The 16,648-nt window shown below is 44.9% G+C and overlaps 1 protein-coding gene and 1 long non-coding RNA gene across 16 annotated transcripts in view; one reads left to right on the top strand and one right to left on the bottom strand.

Moving 5' to 3' along the window:
* Positions 1-1,054: 1,054 nt before the first annotated feature.
* LOC113262256 (uncharacterized) lies at positions 1,055-12,590 on the bottom strand. Of its 12 annotated transcripts, none has more exons than XR_008956014.1 (8): positions 12,549-12,590; positions 7,153-7,228; positions 6,530-6,711; positions 5,486-5,545; positions 5,064-5,237; positions 4,821-4,962; positions 3,271-3,480; positions 1,055-1,557 (listed from the first exon to the last, which is right to left on the bottom strand). It is a non-coding gene; the product is annotated as an uncharacterized LOC113262256 (long non-coding RNA). The 12 variants fall into 12 exon arrangements; XR_008956013.1 differs by lacking the exon at positions 12,549-12,590 and adding an exon at positions 11,728-12,330; XR_008956016.1 differs by lacking the exon at positions 6,530-6,711 and having other exon boundaries at positions 12,549-12,583.
* Positions 12,591-13,343: 753 nt separating this feature from the next.
* IRF2 (interferon regulatory factor 2) overlaps positions 13,344-16,648 on the top strand; it is a 79,771-nt gene continuing 76,466 nt past the window's right edge. The window contains exon 1 of one of the 4 annotated variants that reach the window (XM_026508578.4): positions 13,344-13,412. The gene's annotated coding sequence lies outside the window, so the exon portion shown is untranslated. Of the gene's footprint in view, positions 13,413-14,188; positions 14,514-16,648 lie in introns of those variants that run through there. The other 3 variants (XM_048226230.2, XM_048226229.2, XM_026508579.4) reach the window with 3 other exon arrangements.

Here is a 16,648-nt window from a genome sequence, read left to right as displayed (position 1 = left end):
TTTTCCATTTCTCTTATTTTATTATACTTTTTGTGAGATTTACTTGACTTTATCTTCCAATTATTCTATAGAATTTTAAACATTCTTATTTTTAATTTCTAGGAACGTTTTCTTGTTCTCTGATGGTTCCCTTTTATATCATTTTGTTCTTATTATATAGATGTAAAATCTTTTCTCATATCTTTAATGATGTTAATGAAAGGTTTTTTAAAGTTTTCTCTCCTGCATCACCTTTGTTGGAGGAATTCTTTATTTTTTTTGTTTTCACTGTGGTTATGTTAAGGCATTCACTCTTAAGATTAAGGCACCAAAAAGCCGACCCAGCCAGAAGCTCTTTGGACAGGAGCTTATACACCGGTGGTCTTCACTGAGGCAAACTGGGGGGACCATTTGTTTTTCTACTGAGGCCCTCCAAATATCACTGTTGGCCAGTATCTCCTCTGGGGTCGCATCCAATCTCCAATCTCGGAATTTTACTCTGCATGTGGGTGTTCTGGGTCTGAGCAGTGGAAGGGAGATGGAGATTTCATGTTCAGCATACAGACTACCTCAATTCACTTGCTTTGGAAGGAAGTCCGTCTCTGCCCATTTCAGTATTTGGAGGGAAAGGAGAAGTCAACAAACTGTTTGGGAACTAGATGAGGGTGGAGAACTGTAAGGATCTAACTGCTCCTCAGATAGACTTGGAAATTAATCCTGCTGCCCCTGTCCACTTTTTCCTTTTCCTGTGTCTTTTCTGTGGAAAATTAGCCCACTTCTCATAGATATCCCTCCAGTTCCCTTTGCAGGTGTTAAGGTTGGACTTTCCTTCTCTTTGCTCAGCCTTTGCTCCTTGCTCTTTGTTATTCCTCTTTCCAAAATCTGTTTCCTTATATTGTGGGTATGGACATCACTTAGTTTCCCACTAATGGATATACATTTCTGTTACCCGTTCTCCCTGAAATTTCTTGATGAATTTTGATAAAAGGTGGTTGGTTTGGTATATGTTTACTCTGTGATTCTGAACTCAAGAGTGTCTCACATTTTTATAGCAGAAAACATGACTCACCATACATGGATTCTTAGAATTCCTTTATTTTTGTTTAAAGCCTAAACTTGGAGATAAATTGAATTTTAATCTAATTTGGGCTTTATAATGGCTAACAGGAAGAAATAAAGTATATAGTGAAAGGGTCATAGGCACACACCATCAAACATCTGGATAAAATACTAGGTCAGTGCACAGGTGTTTTGCCCACATGAGCACAAGCTAAACATCTAGACAATAAGTATTAAGTTTCCCACAGCTGTTTGGTATCATGGACGAGACACAGACTTGTAATCAAAGTCACTTGTGCGTGGAATGCCGAGTTGATAAGTAAGTTGAAACTATTCTTCTATACGTCCCGAACACGGCCGGGAATAGGTTCACCCCCATCATTGTAGCAGCTGCCCACTGCGGCGCGCCCTCAGAGCAGCCAAGAAATTCACATCCACAGGCACGGACCTGGTGACTGTAACTTTTCTCTTTCATTTCTAAGGAATCCGTTGAAGTATCACAGGGAAATAGTTTTCCATCTATAGTTTGAGAGGTGAAAGATCTGCTTTAGAGATCTTAGTAAACACACATATTTCTTCCACATGTGGGACCTAGGGGTCTTCCTCCTCACCCCCATCTCTAATTTTTAGTGGAAAAAGTTAGTTCCTAACCCTACCAATGCATTTAATGTATAATTCAACAAAATTTCTTTGGCTTAAATACAGAACTAGCTTGGACTATAGGCCCTGATGAGTTTGTTAGATGGGTGTTCTCTGTGGGATGAGAGGACATTTTAAAGTCTGAAAGCTTTGTCAAGGTTTTTTAAAGCTGGCTATTAATCACACACACACAAATATATGTTTTTAATTACTCTATTTTTAACCTATTCTTTAAGGTACAGCTCAAATCCTACTACTTCGGGGAAGTCTTCTGAATTTTTCCTTTGGTAGTGCTGGTTACGCTTTGTTGTTTACTATCTGGAATTTTTCGTTTTTGTGCTGATGAAAGTGTCATATTGATATAATGGATGTCTATTTCCTGGTGAATAATTCTTCAGAAAAAATACAGAGAAAACTGGACTAAGCTACTCACTTTTTCAGAGGCCACTGAACTAGTGTCATGGACTTACAAGTAATATTGAGCAGAAATGTATACACCATTTTCTTAAAATGTAGTTAGCGGACCGACTCTATTATCTGCTTGCTTCCTTCCTGTGAGTACATTCAGCTTGCCTGGTGGGAAGCCATGTTGGTTCTTTAAGATGAATTTTGGAAAATTCATGAGTATAAAGCAGAGAACCCTTAACAAGAGCAGGGCTCATACTGGCGTGAGAACAACACCCTTTATTCTCACATTTTTACACTTTAGGAATTCTTCCTTTCTCTTCAGGTAGGAGAGATACACAGAAGATGGGCCATTCCCACAGGGAGAGTAGGCAGATCCCAAAGGGAACTGAATTGCCTTCCTGCTTAAAAGTGTCTCCATTGTGGGTCTATTGGGTGGCTTTGGATTAAAGCAGTTTTGCCAGAAGTTCCTTGAAGCGACGTAAACATAGCGGACAGTCAAGAAAAATCTACTTACAATGAATTATCCAGAGTAGTTCTCACACACACACACACACACACACACACACACACTCTCTCTCTCTCTCTCTCTCTACCCTAACAAAATAAAAATCAAAGTGATTTTAATTTTTTTCTTTAATCTGCTCTGTATTTCCAGATTTTCATCTTAAATTTTTCATTTTCTTCTCAATACAAAGGTAAATTAAGAAAAATAGTAACCCACTTGTCCTCAAGGTGGCCAATATTTACAGCTTTGTATATATATCTGTATCCTTTTTAATTCAAACACTTTTTTGGGAGAAGGGGGGGTCACTGTTGTCTTTGTAAAAATAAGATCATAATATGAACATTTCTTTACATCATCTTTTTCTCTTTAAAATACAGCCTGGTCTCCTTTCTAGATCAACAGAAAGGCTTAATGTGTTCTTTTTTATTTGTGCATAACATCCCATAGAATAGATCAACCACGGTTTATTCAATCATTTAGTTACCAATAGACATTCAAGTGCTTTCTGATTTTGTCACTACAAAATAGGCCTGTATTGCTCTAATACTCTACTATAATCACGTAATACTTATATTAGAAAATACTATGTAAAATATAAAAAGAGATAATTAATACAGAGTCAAGAAGCACACTGAATCTGTTTGCTGAACAAACAGTAAATAAATGTATTAAAATGTTACCTGGGTGTGGAGCCACCAACCATTTCTGTCTTGAAATAATCATTTCATTGCAGGCCCTGTCTCCCAATGGAGCCTGCAAATGCACTGAGGTCAGGAACCACGCCTCCTTCCTCCTTGTCTCTTCCAAACTGCCGAGCACAGCCCTGCAGAGGGCAGGCAGTCCCAGACCCACACAATCCAACGTGCTCCAACACTGGGCTTGAAAGACAGCTGTTAAGATTTCAGAATGAAAATTTCCCATGTGTATAGTGTTGTAAAACTGGATTCCCAGGCCACATATATATTTATTTATTAAAATAAATTCTTATTTTAACCCACAATGAAGGTAAACTATATTACTTATATTGTCATAGTTTATTATTATTTCTGTGGTTAAAATATATTCTGAATTCCAAATGCGCATTTGCATGCAAAGAACCCTCCTCTCCTGTGTGTGTGTGTGTTTGCGCGAGAGCATGTAGGAGAGAGGGAGAGAGAGAGGGATAGATAAAGAGAGATTCTTTCCTTCACTGCCCTCAAATGAGATGTTTTCCCTCCCCTTCTGCTGATCTGGTTGTATGTGGAAACTGAGCAAGCAGAATAGGAAATGTGATGACTAAATATGAAAGTGCCAGAAAGACGAAATGCAAAAAGAACAAATTTAACAGAGAAGTTTGATATTTTTCTTAGAGTCCTCATTCATGTTTGAGATCTAAGAATTTGAATTTGATTGCTAAGAATATAGTAACGGAAATTTGCATATAAGTGAAATGAAAATTTATAATTAGAAAAATTTCTTTAGTTGTAGTAGATTTCCCTTAATTCTTATTCTTTTTCACATACCATATTTAAGCCATGATGTGAATCAAAGCAAAGGGTTATTTAAAAATTAATGATCATGGGATTTATCATTTATTAATAGCTATTTATCTGGACACATTATAAGAGACACATATGTCTTTTATATGTTCATTTGGAGAGTCAATATTTGAATTGTTAGGATAAAAACACAAATGCATTTGAAAAGATGAATGTTTTGATAAAATAAAAGATTAGGAGAAACTCCACGGCATTTGTAGGAAAAAATTATCTTCCATGTAACTTAAAGAGACATAGGTTTAAAAATTCTTAAAAGAATGTAGTGTAAGATATAAGATATGTTAATCAGTGCTTTCTTTTTGGAAGTTCCATGGAAAAAACTAGCTAAGACTCACAAGTCATTTATATAAACATCATATATCAAGAAATACTTTTCTGAAGTCACCTATACAAATTATTTAAAATTTTACATTAATAAAAGTAAAATCTGTTCTCAAAAAATGTCAACTTTTCAAAAGGAGAAAAAAATCATCCCTAGTTCCATCACCCAAAGACAACCGCTGCTAATGTTTGATGTAGTTCCATTTGGTTTTATTTACAAGACATCTTCGGGGTGGTCACACTGTACATATAAACTTTATTTTCCTTCTCCCCTCAATGTGGAGTAAATATTTCCTACTATCTACTTAAGTTCATCATAAGCAAAAATACCAACAAAGGAAAAGTGCGTATGCGGTAAAACACGTACGAACATTGTGAAAGATGACAGGCTTGGGGGTCACGTTTCTCCAGTTTCTCAATGAGGGAAAAAGGTCTGTCCAAACCTCAACTTTCATGAATGACCTCAACTGCACACATGAAAACCAGTAGTCATGATTCTTTGGTTCTGCATCACTGAAAAGATGAGAAGTTCTGATCAAGATGGGAAATAAAAACAAAGAAAAATGGGAGACAACTGAGCAAGTCAAGTGATGATGAGCCTGTAACGTTGGTACCTCTAAGATGGCCGGCTCTGCTCTATGGACGCTCACAACTGCCTCCCATCTCTTGGTGTCTGTATTCTTTCTCTCCTTCAATCTTTAGTGGTTTTCCACTTACAGTTGGTTGTGTTTTCTTTTTTCTCTCCGATTATCTGAAAATGAAGTAAAACTAACAGCCAGTTTTTGTGGCTGTTAGTTTTTAAATTAAAAAAAAAAAATTTTTAAAGCAACAGGACCTTCTCCCTAAATTAAGTCTTATTCAGAACCTCAATACATAAAACAGAAAAAAAGTTGACCTTTTTTGGTTGTCAAGAGAGGAGTGGTGCAGAAACCAGGATCCACAGCTTGAGGTTGCAAAAATACGTGATGGGCTGTTTAAACCAATATTTGCTTTCAAATTACAAAACGTTCAAGGCAAACCATGAAGTTTTACTTACGTCGATTGTTCTGCCAACAAAAATTCAGTCTTGTGAAAACGATTTATTACACAGGAGTTTCTGACAGAAAAAAAATTGGAAAATTTTTAGAAATTAAAAAACTGAAATACTTTGGAGCCATTGAACTTTGGAATGAATATTGATTTTTGTGGTGACACAATCTCTGAAAATGATCACTGTTCACTCAAAACAGTCTGAGGAAAATGCCTGGAATTTATAGTTGAATATTTCTTCTCTTTTTCTTTCTTTTTTAAGGAGAGTTTCTTTAGGGGTAAAAAGAATGAAGTAAAAACTTCATTTCTGGAGATGGAAATCAGGGAGAAAGTTAACAGGAAATAAATATTTTAACTGAGGAATTAAAAATGAATATTAAATAGACAAAACTGGGGACGCCTGGGTGGCTCAGTCAGTTAAGCGTGGGCTTTTGGCCCAGGTCACCATCCCAGCGTCCTGGGATGGAGTCCCATGTCAGGCTCCTTGCTCAGCAGGAAGCCTGCTTCTCCCTCCTCCTGCTTGTGCTCTCTCTCTCTCTGACAAATAAATAAAATCTTTAAAAAAATAAAAAAGACAAAACTGTTTCAGAATATCTTAAGTGTGTTGTATTTCCTCAGTAAATTCAACATGTAATGAATTGAGAGGGCAAAGAAAGAACAGTTGTCAACTCTCCTAAGAAACCAACAAATTAAGAAACCCTTGCATTGCACTACTGAAGTGACAACTGGGAAATTTATAACATGACCTTTTAAAACCACAGAACTTGTGGAAATCTTCCCATTGATCCCAGAATAAAACCCAAACTCCTTGATCTGGTGTCTGCTCGCCTGCCTCTGCTCCAGTCCTTCTTACCCTCATTTGCAACTCTGAAGTCACATCTTCCCTTCAGTTTTCCAGAATTCCCCAGACCCTTTCCCTTCTAGAGCCTTTGTCCCCACTCCTTCCTCTGCCCCAGGGCTTTAGGGCACAATTGGTACCTGTTATGTGTTGCACTGCGTCCTCCCCATTCCCCCAACCAAATTCATATGCCCAAGTCCTAACCTTCAGTACCTCAGAATGCGACCTTACGCAGAAACAGGTCTCTGCAGATGTCATCAGTAAGATGAGGCGATACTGGAGTACTGTGGGCCTCTAATCCAATGACTGGTGTCCTTATAAAAAGGAGAAGTCTGGACACAGGCACACTCCCCGGAGAACACCGTATGAAGATGAAGGCAGAGAGCAGAGCTCATCTGTAAGCCAAACAATGCCCAAGACCCCTGGCAAACCACCAGCAGCCAGAAGGCACGGAGCAAATCCCTCCCTCAGCCGCAGAAGGACCCGACCTGTGCCACCTTGATCTTGGCCTATCAGCTCTCACAACTGCGAGACGATACATTTCTGTTCATTGAAGTTGCCTGGTTTGTGGTGCTTTGTTATGGCGGCCCTAGGAAACTAACACAGCATCCTGTAGTTCTTCTTCTTCTTCTTCTTATTTTTTAAGATTTTATTTATTTATTTGAGCAGGGGGAGGAGCAGAGGGAGAGGGAGAAGCAAACTCCCCGCTGAGCAGGGAGCCTGACGTGGGGTTCCATCCCAGGACCCAGAGCTCATGACCTGAGCCGAAGGCAGATGCCCAACCGACTGAGCCACCCAGGCGCCCCTATCTTCTTGTTCTTCAAGCTTTGACTTACCTGTCACTTTCTCCGAGGAACAGTCCTTGACCACCTAGACCCGCCAGTATTTTCAGTCAAAGCTCTTGTTTCTTTCCTTCAAAAACACCAAGACACATCTGTAACTTTGTTGGTTGGGTTGTCTGGAACGTAAGCTCCGGGAGACCAGGGCTTGCCTTGTTCCTACCGCCCTCCCAGCGGCTCGAGTGTCCGCAGCATGGCCAAGCTCCGCACACAGGCCTGCGAAACGTCGCCCTCTCGCCTCGAGGCCAAGGAGGCAGCGCCAAGAGTCCTGTGTTGTCAACTGTCACGCACGTTTTGGATTTAGCGGAGGGGAAGTTTTTGGAAGAAGTCAGAGACTTAAAAACACTGGCAATGCTTTGTGTCATGACACTCTTCTGTCTTTCTGACTGGCAAATTTCCAAACATTTGCAAATAGAACGAAGGGGTGTCATTCAGAATGCGGGGACGTTTGGGAAGAAAGAGAACAGGCTGAGTGTCATCGAGCTTCATACACTGGAAGTGAGGAGCTGACAGAGAAAGACTGGAAGCTGTAACACAAAATTCTTCAAATATCCAGATCCAGTGAATTGTGTGGTTTGCTGAATTTACGTCAAAAACTTGAAATTTATTTCTCGTTTAAAATATTTTTAATACTTGAAACTATTATAGTAATTCTTTTCTAAAGAACCTCAAGACAGAACTATGGACGCCTTTTCCTTCTGACTTTCTTTTTTTTTAAGGATTTTGTTTATTTATTTGCCAGAGAGAGAGTGAGGGAGAGAGAGAGAGAGAGAGTGAGAGTCCAAGCAGGGGAGTGGTAGGCAGGGGGAGAAGCAGGCTCCCCGCCGAGCAAGGAACCAGATGTGGGACTAGATCCCAGGACCCTGGGATCATGACCTGAACCCAAGGCAGACGCTTAACCCACTGAGCCACCCAGGGCCCCGTCCCACTTTTTAAAAAAGATTTTTATTTATTTTAGCAAAATTTTAGCAAAAAACAATGTATAAAGTTTACAAAATTGTAAACCTTCCTTTTAGACAAGATAATATCTTTCTCCCCACCCCAACACAAATACCCTGGCAATTTTCTTTGCTTTTATTTATTTACTTTAAAAGATTTTATTTTTAAGTAATCTCCACACCAAATGGGGGGCTTGAACTTGCAACCCCGAGATCAAGAGTCACACCCTACACTGACTGAGCCAGCCAGGCACCCCTATCCTGGCAATTTTAAAGAATATTTTTTCCCTTACTTCATCAGAACAGGACAAAATTAATATTTATTACTAAGGACTGGGCAATAGATCACTCAATTGAAATTCATAATTTTCAGAGGATAATTGCAACAAAATGAACCTCATTTCAGAGTTTCTAGTAAAGTGGGAGAAACCATTACATGAGGTAATAGTTAAGAATTTCTCCAACCTGATGCTTCTGATCCTTGAACTTTGATTGAAGGTTTTTTCTTTTTTTTATTATTATGGTATGTTAGTCACTATACAGTACATCATTCGTTTTTGATGTAACGTTCCATGATTCATTATTTGTGTGGCTTTTTCAATGTCATTAACAGTTCTGTTGTCTCAATTAAAATCTAACTCCACTGTATATTCAATGTGGACTTCACAATAATATTCTTTGGAGTTCAGGACTATAGTCTATGCCTCTGTATTGGTCCAACTGCTCTTGCAAGTGTGGAATATTCATTTTCTATGATTTTATAATCCCCTGAATTATAGCACCATGGGGGAGAGCCTCTGTGGCCAGGACAGAGTGGTACTGATAAGGTGAGAAGACTGGGCATCAATTGACAGATGGATGATGGGCTACTGATTTAATCAAAACTATAAATACTTAACAGTTTAGTGAGAGAGCCATTGTATTGCACATTCTTAACTTTAACGTACATTTCTAGAGGCTGTGGTTACGGATGGAGGGGATGCTGGGATACTGGGATGATGTAACGGAAATTAACATGCCTAAATACTAGACTGTAAGAACCCGACTCAGGAGCCAGAGATTTCCCATGTTTTTGGTTAGGTGCTGTGTTCCCAGTGCTGAGAAGGGATTGTGGGCACTTCATAAATGTTTGCTATTTGAATGATTATTTTATGAAACTGTTCTTGTTAGAAAAATAAATGAAAAACCCATCTGAAAGGGGTTAACCTTGAATGTATCTTTAAATTTCTGCCTTAGTTGAAATCCTTCAGGGCAAGATCAATCACTACGTGCCCAACTAATCACCACTCTTCCTCAACTTCCTTGAAAAGAAATTAGTCCTAACGCGTGTAGGTAGATCTTCTTTTAGAAGGTCCCATGCCACAGGTGAACATCAGCAGGCCTCACTCAGGAGATCACTCTGCTTTCATCATATAAGACTGCTTGAACAATGGTTTTTGTATTAGATCAAGGTGTCTGGTCAGATTTCTTTGGTATGGCAAAGGTTACTTTTTTTCAGAGACTTTCGAAAAGGTTATATTTTGCTATACTGGTCCATTTTCCACAGAGATTTATGACTGTATGTATCTAATCAAAGGGCTAAGATATATTTCTTGACTGTGTATCAATACCACATGGATTCTGGGGGCGTATTTACACTTTGGGTCTGTAGCGATAGGTCATCGAGGTCACAAGAACAGAGCGAAATTCATTCTACGCTTTATGTGTTTAGGGGCCTGAAAAATTGGAAACAGTACCCATGCCTCAGGGAGCTTCACGGGGCTCAGGAAAGGCAGGAGTCAGTGATGTCTGCCAGTTTGCTGGTGGGTCAGTGAGGTGACAAATATACAAGGTTGTTGGGAAAGATGTGATGAGTTTAGTTTTAGACATGCATAATTTGTTGAGCCCGAGAAACATCTAGGAGGTAATGCAACCAGCCCTCAGAAGCTACAGACTTTGGAGCTAACGCCAAATAGAGCTAGCTGAAGCTTTGGGCACGAGTGAGAGCACTCAAAGAGAAAGCACGTGGAATGAGAAAATGGAAGGGTTTAAGATGGAATGTCTGGAAACACCATAATTGAGTGGGCTGGCAGCAGAAGAGGAGCCAGCCAAGAAAGAGAACAGGATACAGGGAAGTCACACAGACATGGAAAATGGGCAGCACAACCGGCATTACTACATGAGACACAGAGACTGCGTCGATGAGGCCTGGAAATGGCCCTTTAGAAAAATTAAAGAAGGAAATACACAAAAATATCAACAGCTCAATTCCTGACTGGTGAGATTCCAGCTGGCTTCTTTTCCTCTTCCAATTTTGCTGCATTTTCTGCATTCTGTACAATAAATATCAGTTATAATATATTAAAAAATAAAATACTCTAATAAAGTCTAAAATATTTCATGAGAAAAAAAGGGCAATCATTAATTACAAAGGGTAATTATTAATTCACCAGTATTTGAGCACCTGTGTGCTGGGTACCACGTGAAGGATAAAACGACGCACAAGAGGCTGGCTCTGTTGTTTTACAGGAAGGAATGGCAGCTGGTTTGATAAGGGACGAGTGAGGGCTCGTGGGGCCCAGTGGCAGGAGATGAGGCTGGCAAAGTAGCTTGGTGCCGGATCATAATGGATTTTATATGTTTTGTTAAATAATATGGACTTTATGGGGTGCCTGGGTGGCTCAGTCGGTTAAGTGACTCTTGATTTTGGCTCAGGTCATGATCTCAGGTCATGAGATGGAGCCCTGCGTCTGGCCCCGTGCTGGGTGTGCAGCCTGCTTAAGATTCTCTCTCTCTCTGCCCTACCCCCTTCCCACCTGTGCTCACTCTAGCGCGTTCTCTCTAAAAAAATCAAAAATATATGGACTTCATTCTGAAAGCTACAGAGACGCTTATGAGAGGTAGATTTAGGGCTGGAATCGTGCTTTATTTGAAGTTAATTTCCCACTGAATTGGACGGCAGTGTGGCCAGTAGCCCGGAGGAGCACAACGGTGGGCAGGGCTGGAAGCAGCTGCATAAGGCAGGTACAGCGGGGAGGGAAAAGGGGCCGGGTCCACACGTTTGGGAGTAAAATCAACAGGTCAGGAGGATGCTACCGACTGGATATATGTTGGGGAAAGAAGACATCAGGAATGACTACTGGGGTTTTCAACTTGGGTCCCTAGGTGGGTAAAGAGTGACAGCTGCCATACAGACTTTGTCTATAATGACTCTCAGTGCCTGTAGCGGCCAGTGTTCTATGAAATGAGAAAGCAAGTGTCTGTGTCAGTATTATAGGAGAGGGGAGAAGCAGCAATGTGTGTACATGAGATCTATTTCTGACATCACAGCCACAAAACAGAATCCTAAACACTCAGCTGTCTCCTCATCACATATGCATAGTCAGAGACTTTTCTTTTTTCCAATCCATAGAAATCAATACTTCTGTGGCAAAGAGGGAAGTTGGAGCCATGTGTTTAGAAGTGTTCACATATAAATAGCTATGGCCTCCCAGGAAGGGTCTTTCTGGGTTGGGTAGAGAAGTTTGGGGGAAGGCTGATTAAATTGCATGTGGGGGAAGAAAGAGGTGTAATTATATGAGAATTGATACTGTTAAGCCAAGGGACCCAGAAGTGGTAGGTCCCAAATGAATTGTATGAGCATGAACGAACACACCTTGAAGGTGACAGGTGCTGTACTTGTATGCTTGCATTGTGTCATGCATCTAGGTTTCACGGCATGGAAAACTGAGGCCTTAGGTCATGCCACTTGGCGGAGCGTGCCCAGCTGCTAAGTTGAAGAGGTCAAATCTGAATCTGGCCGAAGGTGTCGCAGTATGAAGCCCCTGTCCTGGACGGGCCACGATGAAGACATCAGAAGTACAGTTAACTCACACCCTTTAGCATCTCCTCCTGCAGTAAAGTACTTTCTGTTGCGCGGGCGATAATTCAGTCCCGGGTGCGCTGCTGTAGACCGACCAGGGCAGGGCCTCCCTTATCGCCCTCGCCCCCAAACAGAGAGCCAGGTGGTGCCCGAGATGGCGGCAGCCCTCAAAACGGTTACACCCTCAATTCCCGATGAGGGTTCAACTAAGGTTAGGGTCGCGAGTCCTCGCCTGGCCCAGTTCTTGCATCCGTATCTAAGTAATGCTGTCTCGCCAGTTCATTGTTCCTTAATCCTCGGAGGCGGGCATGTTAAGCGAATTCTTACCCACTCTGAAAACAGCGGTGCTACACACCCCTTACACCTGCCCCCCACCTGGATGACAAGCGCCCCCTCTGCTCCCCTGCCGCCCTCCTCCTCCTTCCTCCCCACCTTCGGGTAACCCCGAGGAGGGAGGCTCAGGTACCCGCCTTCCTCTCCCACCGCCGCGAGCTTCTGGCCTGAAACGGTGCTGGCGCCGGGTCGCCCCCGGCCCCCCACCCCTGGCCCCCCACCCGGCTCCGAGTGCGTGCGCGGCGAGGGTGAGCGTCCCGGGGTGCCAACAACAGACTCACGAGCAGCCGCTTGTTGCTCCCGCTGCCGCGACGTGGGGAAGTGAAAATGAAATTGACTTTTCCGAGAAATGATGACAGCGGCGCGGGCCGCCAATGAGCGGCCGCGGCGAACTTCCGCACCTCCCGGCCGGCCGCTCGCGCCCTCCCTCCGCCTCCACCGCCCGCTTGCACAAGCTCGAAACAAACACTGGGGAGGAAGGGCGGAGGGAGGAGGGCGGAGGGGGGAGGCGAGGGAGGGAGGGAGCCAGGCCCGGAGGAGGGCGGGGGGTGGGGGGATTTCCAGCCTCAGCGCTTCGCAGTTTCCTCTCCTTGTTTTGCTTTCGATCTGGACTGTTCTCAGGCAAGCCGGGGAGTAACTTTTAGTTTTGCTCCTGCGATTATTCAACTGACGGGCTTTCGTTTCCATTTCACACACCCTAGCAACACTTAAACCTTGCGGAATTGTATTGGTAGTGTGAAAAAGCACACTGAGAGGTAACATTTTTCAAATAATGGTTGTGACTGTGCGTGTGTGTTTTTCTCGAGGGCATGTTTGTGAGGACTGGAGGGGATGTGTGTGCGCGCGTCCTGGTGCTTTGACACAGTGTTTTGCAGACGGAAAATGCTGGGGTTCATAAATATTAATACGGATGTTTGGAGGGACAGTCGGCGCTCCTCGGGATCATCTGATTTTAGGGGAAGCAGGTTCTGCTGCTGCTGCTGCTGCTGGGGCTGCTAAGGCTGCGAGGAGGAGGAGGAGGAGGAGGTAGAGAGGGAGGCGGAGGAGGAGGAGGTTGGTGGAGGTTTAATTTCACTTTTGGATTTGCAGATGCGGAGAGGTGGCTCCATGGACGCAGACCTGCTCTGTGTGATTCTGCGCCCCAGGTGCTGTGTGTGTGTGGGTGCAGGTCCGCTGGAGTCGGGCCTCCTTTTACAACAGAATTGTCGTGTGCATGTGTGTGCGTGTTTACAGACGCCGTCGCCACCAGATCCGAAGGAGGGGAGCGGGTCTTTCTCCGGGTCCGGCAGCGGCGCCTCTCGCCGGGCAGTCCCAGCGTAAATAAGCCGGAGCCCGCCGTCCGCCCCGCTGCCTGCGCCCCGCGCCCGGGCCGGGAGAGGTGCCTTGCGCCGCGGCGAGACGAAACTTGGTGGGGCGCCCCGCAGCGGCCCCAGGGCTCGTCCGTCCGCCGGACTGGGGGAGCGGCCGCGGGCGTCGGGTGCCAGCGGCCGGAGGCGGCGGGCGGGCTCCGAGCGGGGCTGGGCGCCGGGCCTGGGCGGCCCGGCCGGCTTCCTGGGAGCTGGGCCGCTGCCGCCGCCGCCGCTCCGGAGGGACGCCGGGTCCTCCTTTCCGCCGGCCACCGTCCGGCCTGGCCCTGGGGCTTTGTCACTGCACTTGTCCAGGCGCGCTGGGGGCTCCGGCGGCGCGTCCCGGGAGGGCGCCGCGCGGAGGGGGTCATCCGCCCCGGCCGCGGCCTAGCGCCGGGCGCCGGGCGCCGCCGGGTCCCCGCAGGCGCCCCCGGGGCCGGCCTGGCGCGCTGGGCCTGACCCGCCTCGGCTACGGAGCGAGCGAGGTGGGGGCGGGGAGCCTCCGGGGACCGAGCGGCGCCCTGCTGGCAGGCGTGGGGGCGGGCGTCCCCTGGGGGTCCAGGGGCGCGGGCAGCGGCGGGGTGGGGACGCGAGTGCCCGCCCCGCGCCCTCCGACCCCGCTCTGGGCGCCGAGTGGCATTCGCCCGCCGGCCGAACGTGGTTGGTGCACAGCCGTGGCCGCCACTTCCTTTCCGCCTCGCCGGCCGGGCTCGCCCACCGAGCGCTGCCCGCCGCGGCCAATCGTGGCGCCCGCCCGCCCGCGGCCGCGCTCAGTGCCCCGGCCTGGGGGCCGGCCCCCGAGAGGGGCTCGGGAAGCCTCCGCAAGTTCCAAGGGCCTCTGGATGTAACTACATCCCCTCGCCAGGACGCGCCGGCTTCTGTCTTTGGCCCCAGGTCTCGGTACGTTTGCAGCCCTACCCCCTTGCCCTGTTAGAGGGGGAGAAGGGAAGGAGGCTGGCAGCCCGAGCTGGGCGCGGAGACCGTGTTCCCGGCGCCCGCTGAGGCGCCCCGGTCCGTGGGTGTAGGCAGAAGCCTCGGGCATCAGCTGTGGATGTGCCCCCTGGGACTGGCAGTCGGGGTGGTCAGAGAGGAGCGGCGCGGCTTTCACTCGTTTGCAACCCCTTAGAGGAGTGTTTGGAACTTGGGAACGTTTTTACCCGCTCCGTCCTTCTTCAGCCTCCTCCCTCCAGCGCGGGCGGTGGGTAGTGCTCCCCGTCCTTGGTTAGGGAACAAGAAAACGCAGAGTCTTTCTAGGGGAGGAAAAGTGCTGGCATTTGCCTTCTTCCCCTGGCCTCCCTGTTGCTGTGACTTGGTCTGCTTTTGATGAATGGCTAGGGAGGGTGGAGGATAGTTACATTTCCTGTTGTGGATTTTCAGGAATCACCAAGGCTGCTGTCAAGCCTGCAGTCATTTATTAGTTTTCAGACCGGTTGCAAATTGCATTGGCGCTTAGGACCCTGCACTTTTTGGTGCTCGCAGGGCAGGTGCAGACAGGGGTCTGGTGACAGACTGAGTTCGAAAGGTGGATCGTCTTGATGTTAGACAGATGCGCGCTCCCCTTCCAGGACGTGGAGGGTGAGCCCTGTTTCACTTCAGGGTGCGCACAGATTCAGGATTCTCTAGTTTTCCCAACGCCCCATCCTTCCTTTTTGAAGGGGGAAGGGGTAGAAATAGAAACCTAAAATATCCTGGAAAAAATGGTCTTTTCTAAGGAAACTTTGGAGATGGAATATTTAGCAATTAAATGGGCATTTCTGTGGGGTAACCTTGGAACATCTATTGATTGATAGATGGCAAAGTCCAGAATTTCGCTGTAATTAGTGAATGATTATAATTTATAACTCAGCCTGTTGTGTAAGAAGTTAGATTTTGGCCTCTTGGATTCAGGAGTTCTGTTCTATGATGATTCGTAATTGCTTCCAAATATTAAACATTTATATACTTCATCCTTGGTGAGTTGTCTTTTTTCTTTTGATCTTCAAAAGTTGAAGATAATTTTGCATATTTCAGACTGACTTACCTGTAAAAATGTCATCTTAATCAAAAGTGAGGGTTTGTAGTTAAATTGGAAGCAAATTATTTTGGCAAAGAAATTGCCCTAGAGTACTGACAGTTCTATGACCCATGGCCCCAGTTTTCTCTTACTCTGCCTTCCGAAGTAGTTTATTAGGCAGATACTCAATATACCAAAGCTAGTTAAGGCCGTTAAACTCAAAACTAGTAGTGGAACACTCGAGACTTCGGATACTTAACTTTTGATGTGCATCCATTGCTTCGTGTTTGCAAGGACACTGTACTTTTATTCTTAGGATTGTCGAATATGAGCTCTGTTGTTTCTAGAACATTTTCACACAGTTTCCTTTTGATAGAGAGCAGAACTCTAAATGGGGTATCTGGGACATGGTTCTGTTTTGTGCTTTGTACCAAAAAGGGCGTGAAGCAGATGAAGGACGTCATTTATTCATTTAATAATATTCCTGGGACATTCACTAGGCACCAGACACAGTGCTAGGCTCTGTGGGTTCAACTGGGAACAGGAAAACAACTTCCTCACCCACTGGGGAAGTTGTATTGTGGTTGGTGAGCTGGTAATACACAACCAAAAGATAAATAACAGTGATTACCTTTTGGGGTTAGTTCTATGGAAGGTGATTATGATAGTTAACTGCCTATCTGATAGGGTTACTTTGGGGAACAGATGAGATCCTGTGTATGAAAGAAGGTGGTGTAAGTTACAGCAGTCTGCTAATGTGTAAGGCACTAACTTTCAGAATCCTGTCATTATTATTAATAGGAAAAGGCCAGGAAATCGGGACTGTGGATTGAACACTGACTTTCTCTTACAGAATTTGCGGCGAAAAGGGATTTACTTCTTCCAAGAGTATATGGATAATGGCAAGGAATTAAACACAGAATAGCTGTTTTTTATGTAAAACATCAAGGAATTTAACAGTGAAATATAATATTGTCAGTGAATTTTTTCCTGTCAGAAGAGAAGTTAGATGGTATCCATGGAGATGAAATGATATGGAAAT

Source organism: Ursus arctos, unplaced genomic scaffold (assembly GCF_023065955.2).
Source record: "Ursus arctos isolate Adak ecotype North America unplaced genomic scaffold, UrsArc2.0 scaffold_27, whole genome shotgun sequence".
Classification (NCBI taxonomy): Eukaryota; Metazoa; Chordata; class Mammalia; order Carnivora; family Ursidae; genus Ursus; species Ursus arctos.
This window is presented reverse-complemented; position numbering and strand designations above follow the sequence as displayed.